The sequence below is a fragment of the Priapulus caudatus genome, unplaced genomic scaffold, assembly GCF_000485595.1.
Source record: "Priapulus caudatus unplaced genomic scaffold, Priapulus_caudatus-5.0.1 Scaffold728, whole genome shotgun sequence".
Classification (NCBI taxonomy): domain Eukaryota; kingdom Metazoa; phylum Priapulida; class Priapulimorpha; order Priapulimorphida; family Priapulidae; genus Priapulus; species Priapulus caudatus.
The window spans coordinates 128,252-136,223 of NW_014577789.1; the positions used below are offsets into that span (position 1 = coordinate 128,252).

The 7,972-nt window shown below is 44.0% G+C and overlaps 1 long non-coding RNA gene across 1 annotated transcript in view; it reads left to right on the top strand.

The window, feature by feature from the left end:
* LOC106813119 overlaps positions 1-3,146 on the top strand; it is a 7,681-nt gene extending 4,535 nt beyond the window's left edge. The window contains exon 3 of the long non-coding RNA XR_001394426.1: positions 2,981-3,146. This is a non-coding gene — a long non-coding RNA (uncharacterized LOC106813119). The remainder of the gene's footprint in view (positions 1-2,980) is intronic.
* Positions 3,147-7,972: the final 4,826 nt, after the last annotated feature.

The window sequence follows — 7,972 nt, forward strand, 5'->3', positions numbered from 1 at the left end:
GCGTGCGCGCGCGCGCGCGTGTGTGTGTGTGTGTGTGTGTGTGTGTTAAGAAAGAGAGAGGGTTCGGGGGGGGAGACAGACAGAGAGGGAGAGGGGACGGCGCGGTCGAGTTACGCAAAGATATACATAACGCGTCTGTAAGCCGACATCAGAGCCGCAGCGTTGGCCGCTAATCCGGCAGGCCGTATTCAGTAGTGAAGTGACACGTCTCCTCGTAATAGGCTTACTATGCAGCTCAGACGCGATTTCGCGGTGATACGCTATTTACGAATTACCATATCCGTGCAGAACCCTCTCACTTCCCCCGCTGATAATTTCGGTGACTGACATGTTCCTCCGCAATAGGATTATTGGCAGAGATCGCGTTGAATCTGTGTATAAAGATTAGATCGCGCTCGTGGATGTAATAACGGACCGACTTTTTCTGGGGGAAAGCCACGCGCGACAATATTGTCAATATCGCACACCGACGATCTCTGGATCGACTCACTCTCCGTGGAGTCGGATGGTAATTTTTTAGCGGCCCTGTGTAAGTTCCCCACCTCTTGCTTGTTGTAAATCTCTGTAGCAATGGAAAGAAACACAGAATAACAGGATCAATACACAAAAGGAAAGTATGCCTTTAATGTACTGCGCGAGATAATGCTATACGCAACACACACGCGCGCACGCACGCACGCATGCACGCACGCACACATGCACCCAAAGTAAAATTAGGGCTTATGCATACAAAGACGAGTCCGTGTGATGAACATCACAGCGTATCCCTGTATTCGCATTTTCATTTTAATGCCAATTTACAGTGCATGTTATTACATGCAGCCTCCTGCTGCTTGAATGAGAGGGGGCCGGTATGTGCTCCCATTGTTGACATGGAAGCCTTGCATGCGTTGATAACAGAAATTGCTGCGTTATGTCCACGAATGCCAAACCCAACACATACACACGCGCTCACTAACGCACGCACGCATACAACCACGCGCACATAAATACACACATAGATACGAAGGATTGAGTAATAATTCTACTACTCTGATAATTTCCCTCATACAAGGCAGTAATTGTACAACATTCTGCCAAAGTAAACAAATAAAGGCGGATCATTTATTAGTTTAACGAGATTCTCGAATTTATATATGATAGAGGCAAGCGGCATTGATGCAGGTAGATGAAGGGGAAACTATGCGGGCACCCCTTCTCGCGGTATGAGCGTACATACGTATTACGTATAGGGCCTATATGTATTCCTGTGCATGCGTATGCATGTGTGCATACATATAATGTAATACGTAATAATCAAGATATAATGCATGCACATGCACGTGCACATGAACATGCACATGCACATGCACATGCACATGCTCATGTACATGTATAGGTATAGACCTATGTATATATAAATATATATACCGTGTGTGTGTGTGCGTGCGTGCGTGCGTGCGTGCGTGCGTGTGTGTGTGTGTGTGTGTGTTGTGTGTGTGTGTGTGTGTGTGTGTGTGTGTGTACTAGTATATATAAAGCTGTAGTCGCGATTTATGTTAGACGTCTAAGTCATACTTGTTTGTACGTTTCGGATGCCCGAACCGTAGCCTGCATAAAACTAACTATGTAATATTCATACTACTACTTACTACTACTACTACTACTACCTACTATTACTACTATTACTACTACTACTATACTACTACTACTACTACTACACCACCATACTTACTACTACTACTACTACTTACTACTACTAACTGACTACTTACCACCAGCCACTTACTACTACTCTACTACGTAGCTAATACTACTACTAACTACTACTACTACTGACTACTACTATACTACTACTACTAACTACTATACTCTACTAATATTAAATCAATATGGACATAATACATAAATACACTAGCAGATAACAGACAACAACACAAAAACAACAAAACAACAACAACACACCACACCAACAACGAACAACAACAACAGCGTTTACTTACGCCGGTATGATTTTTATTTTTAATTATGCCCACGCTCGGTGTGTGGTGTATGTGCTATATGGTTCGTGCTTATCGGGCTGAGTTGTGTGCGTGTGCGTATGTGATGTATATTTTTGTGTTTGTCTCCGGTCGTGCTGATGTGTGCTGTGTGGTTGTGTGTGTGTGTCGCTGTGTGTGTGCGCTAGTCGTGTGCTGTCGTGCTGCTGCTGTGACGCCTGCTCTGCTAAACTCCACAACACACACACACACTACACACACCACACACCACACCACCACACAACACACACACACACACCACGACAACCACACACAAACAACACACAAAATAAACATACATACCCACACGCACACAACTCACACAAACAGCACACATATACACATACCACACCGACGCAGCTGGCGCGACACACCGTAGCGAATAATTCAAAACCATAACAATCATACCGTCGTAGTAACCTGTTGTTGTTGTTGTGTCTGTTGTTGGTGTTTTGCTTGTTGTGGTTGTTATTGATAGTTGTAGTGCGGTAGGGCGCTCCGCCGACCGTCCGGCGTCCCGCCGGCTGATGTCGCTATCCATAACTTAGCTCTACTGCTACCTACCTACTCTCTATAATAATAATAATAATAATAATACATAATAATAATAATAAGTAATATAATTAAATCAATAATAGTAATGATAATATAATCAATCAAAATAATATAATAATCAATAATAATCATAAAATACAACCAACAACAACACTCCAACAACAACTCAACAACAACAACAACAACGTTACTACGACGGTATGATTTTTATTTTTAATTATGTCTGCCACGTGATCCGTGATCACATACGGTAGAAGCTACTCAGGGTCGAGCATGCCAGCGGCTGGAGTAGTATACTCTGCTACCGGCATGCCTGCGCCGTTGACAAGTACGTGTGATATATCTGCGCATACGCTGTATGTCCATGTTGCGCCTCGCTTACCTGTCGACTCGCGTGTTGCGCGCAGGTATACCGCACAAGATGAAGGAGATATGCGCCGGCTGTCAACATCCGATTGAGGACCGATTTCTGATGAAGGTGATGGACGACACGTGGCACGAGACGTGCCTGCAATGTAGCGTCTGCTGTGTCCCGCTCACCAAGTCCTGCTACAGCCGCGACCGCCGCCTCTACTGCAGACACGACTATGAAAGGTAGGCGGGAGACGCTGCGTCTCGAACTGTTTAGATCTCATCCTTCCTCGTCTCACCATGCGCTCACCTCACAGGTTGCGCATTCTCACAACAACGTGTACAATGAATTTATGAACTTATGTAAAGAGTTCCTCACTCTCTTTTTTGCTGTTTCCGCGTCACTATAGTTCTATCCAGTTCTATATAGTTTTATCTATAGTCAATATAGATAGGTTTTGTTGTGCTAACCCCTTGCGCTAACTACCCCTCCCCCGCGCGTAGTCGGAACCGCTCACATCCCCGACGTCACTCATCCACAGTTAAACCCGTGTTAGCGGACGCCACTATATAGAAAGGGAACATGCCCATATGCTGTTAAAATTACCTTTCGCAGAACAGTCATCTGCCTATAAAGGATATTTGGGTGAGTGGGGGTTTTTCTGAGCCATTTTTATAAACAGACTTGAGTGTATTTCTACTCTATACCTCGTCGCCCCCACAGACGCTCCCACTACCCTCGCAGATCTCCTGATAAGTAGGGACGTCTTCCAACTTCCCACTCGTACTGCGGTTCCCTGGAGCCGGACTCTTTGTATGAAGGCTGTGTTACAAACGTCCGTGACTATACTACATAACGTCTAATATACGTCTAATATACGTCTTCTGCGGAGCTGCCCGCGAATGCGTGTGTCACGTTAGAGGTTCTCGGAAGAACTTGAATGCGCGCAAATGTGATGCTAAAAATATTAAAATGTCTTCTCTATTTATGTCAATATGCAATAAAAACTTCGCAGGAAGATCATAAAGGCGCGCCGTGCCAGTATTGATACAACGCCGGGCGGGATCCTAGCACTCGACGAACTATTTTCTTTGACACATAGCTCTCGCAATATCGTCTCCTAGACTAATATTTATGTAGATGCGATTTGGTAAATGTGTTTGAAACACTGGCGTATTTGGCGAGGCCGGAGTGGGCAAACGCTTGCTTTCACAATAGCCGCGGAGCGTCCTTCTTATTTAAATATCCCGATGACCGAACGAGCTGATTTTGAAACCGTAAATGTTTTTAGAAATAACACGCCTTCGGGGTCTATTGTGATGGAGGACTAAACGCGTGCGCGTGCTGCGGTGGCCGTTAAGTGCGACGTCCGCTGCCGACCATGAGTGACTGTGTGACATACGCGCACACTATACGATATGGCATTGTACAGCAGGAGACGTTAACTGTGCGTGCGATGCGAACCGCTTTCACAAAGCAACGCGCAGTTGAGCATATTTAATACGCCATAGTTTTGCCGCGGTATGAGTAGATATACGATTAAGCACGTGCGTGTAAACGCGGCAGGCACACGTCATTCGCCGTGTGTTGGATGAGCCTGCAGCCATGAATAATAATTATTAAATTCTCCCTAAAACCGCAAGGGGTTCCCCAGATGTGCTCTGTATGCAATCTATACTGACTAAACTGAGAAACGGACTGCTCAAACAGAAACCCACTAATTCGTCCAAACAACGTACACGTGAATAGATATGATTACTTTTTAATTAAACAACTTCGAGTTTTACCATTCGATCTAATCGAACATCGCTGTTTAAAATGGTGCTCTATTCAAGTTATAAAATCAAGGTCTGTGCTCGTGATGATCAACCACACACACGCTTCAATTTTATGAAATTTGTACAAAGCTAAAGTAATGAATGCAGAGTAAAAAAATCATACAAATAAAAAAGTAAAAAACGCACCAAATCACCGCAACACGGGAAACAAAGTCATCCTGTAGTACAGTTTGCGTACCATGTGATACGCATAACGGCCACAACATCCAATCAGTGCCCCGCTTGAGAAAATCGAAGCAATGCTTCGTGCGAGTACGAGTAGAGCTATACCGCCGCTACACGCGTGTCGTGCCTGTTGTAGGCCTACTCGACGATGCCTTCCCCCGTTATTCGCGATATATAAGAATGGCAGGTCCAAGGCCAGCTCCTGGATTGACGCATACCTGTAACAGGGGGTGTGAGCAGTTGTTTCCGACAGCCACCGTCTCCACCAGATACCTCCCACGGGGCGCGCTAATTAAATACCGCTGGCGCTTACCATGCCGTACATATAAGGTGCGCGAATAAATAGTTAGAATATTAGGCCTATGCGTCGTGGACGACTGTGGTGTCGATGCACCATGTAATATCTGAGATCCATTGTAACAGATCGCTAATATATCCATCATAAAACATACAATAATCTATCACGAGGAAGCTCTGATAGTAACACGAACATGGGTCATTATGTACTCCAGATAATATGCTGACGATTGTGGCGCGACAAGTTTAGTGGTAGATTACGCGACGTGTCATTGGCACGCGCGACCAATAGACAAATTGTTAACAGACGTGTGTATATGCTATGACCAACTCCGTCGAGCGTTTATAATGCTTTAAAATGGGGAAAAAAACTCGCAACAAAATGCCTACATGCACCTATTGTGAGCATACTTGCAGTATGAAAACATCACGAAATGTTCTCATTGCGCCAGAAATGTGCTCCGAAGTTGAATATTTTGAAAACTCGCTCGGAGAGAGTTTCTGCGTACAGATACACATAGAGCGATGCGACCGAGAACGCTAAGCCTACGCTAGCGCAAATGGTCCCTGAAAAAAATCACTATATATGTTTGCTGATTGCATTAGTAATGTAGATAACATATGATTTAAACAAACTTCACAACTTTGTACTGAACAAACATCGAATACAAAATTGTAATTTGTTTTATCATAGGAAATGACTGTTAATGAAAACTGCGGTCGGCTCGGCTGTGTCCCGGATGTGTAAACACTGTAAACATTCGAAAGCACTAGCTTCGTAAGACTGTTTATGTCTGCTGGAGAAATGTTATGAAAGTAGCAATACAAATGAGCTGTAGTGAATTTTTATAACATAGACGAGCTCACAGTAGGTATATAGGCTATAGGCCTATATTATACCTATATTATATCTATATTATATCTATGCATTTTGCTCCGAGAACAGGCCCTCGTGCTAGATAACCAGGACTGTATGTATATGTATCACACGGTTTGATACAGGCCTATAGTTGATGGTACGGCCTATTAGTATTTATCATAATTATTATTTATTATTGTAGCATCATATGTAAATGCTTAGGAAATGCCAATGTGTATAACAAATACGTGGCGAATCACGTGTTCATGCCCGACTCCTAGCAAGTCGTATGAAAACGGAGACCCGCGTACACGCCCCATAGAACCAAAAACGGAAAAATAACGTTAAAAAGATATAATCATTGGTATTCCGTACGTGCAGATACATATTATCAAGAGTCCATAATAGTCCATAATAGTCCATAATAGAGTCCATCTCTATTATGGACTCTTGATATTATCAGAAGTGAATAATAATAGATAATATTATTAGATATATTAGATCTATATTACCTATCTTAGATTTATATAGATCGATATTATATATATATATCTATTATATTATATATATATATATATCTATTATATTATAAATATATTATTTGGATCGATATTACCTATATTAGATCTATTATTATTCACTCCTGATACTATCCCTACACACACGCACATGATCTGTGTATGCGATCGTGCTACATTTCGTGGCGTCATTTGTTTCCTTGATTTTGCTACACGTACAGTGTTTCGCGTCATCGGGAATCTTCTTTTATGCGGGATCCCTATATGCTTTTCTTCTACGTTATTTATAGGGGACCAGTGATACAGTTTAATGTTAAAATTACACATACATGCATGGCGGTGTCATCCTTAACAAGAACAAGCTGTGCAATTTACGCAATGTGCGACACGGCGTGGACGCATTTCCCCAGCTTGAGTCCTGACCGAGTGCATGTATGTGTGTGTGTGTGGGGGGTGGGGCGTGTCTGTGTGTGTACGTTTGTGTGTGTTGTGTGCGTGTGCGCGTGCGTATATGTATGTGTATTTTTGTGTGTGAGTGTGTGCGTGCGTGCATGTCGATGTATGTACACGTACGTTTGTGTGTGTTGTGTGCGTATGCGTGTGTATTTTTGCGTATGTGTGTGAGCTAGTGTGTGTGAGTGTGTGTACGTGTGTGTAAGTGTGTGCGAGCGTGCGTGTGGGGGTGGGGTTTGAGTGCGCGTCCGCGCTCATATGCTTGTATACGTAGGCTCGCGCATATGTGTGTGTCCTGTATATATGTGCATATGCACGTGCGTGCTCGTGTGTGCGCGTGCATGTGTGGATAGATGACTGACTATTGTTCGTTTGCTCATATCTATACACAGCGACGACTCACTGCCCGCCTCAACTCTGGTCGGAACTAGGTGGATATGCCCCTGGGATGACGACCTGGGGTGTCCATTGTTCCACCTTAATGACAGTGACAACAAACACACCCCCTGCGACTACCGCTGGGGGCGGACAACCCTCATCGCCGATGCTCTAAACCCAATAGTTATCACGGTGTGGATTTAGAGAGATAGGTGTCAAAGTTTACGGGTAGGTCTGATGTTAGCAACAAAGCTGCGAGGAGTGGACTGTGCTGACTATACAGCTGGCTATATCTCACCATAGGGTCGTTGTATCTCAACGTAGTTGTAAATAGCTGTAACCACTGGGCGAGCGACAGCAATCGCTTGCAGTATTATTAAGGCTCCCTAGCTATCATTCGGAGTAGCCTTGCTGCACACACACACACACACACACACACACACACACACACACACACACACACACACACACACACACACACACACACACACACACACACACACGACAAGAGAGAGAGAGAGAGAAGAGAGAGAGAGAGA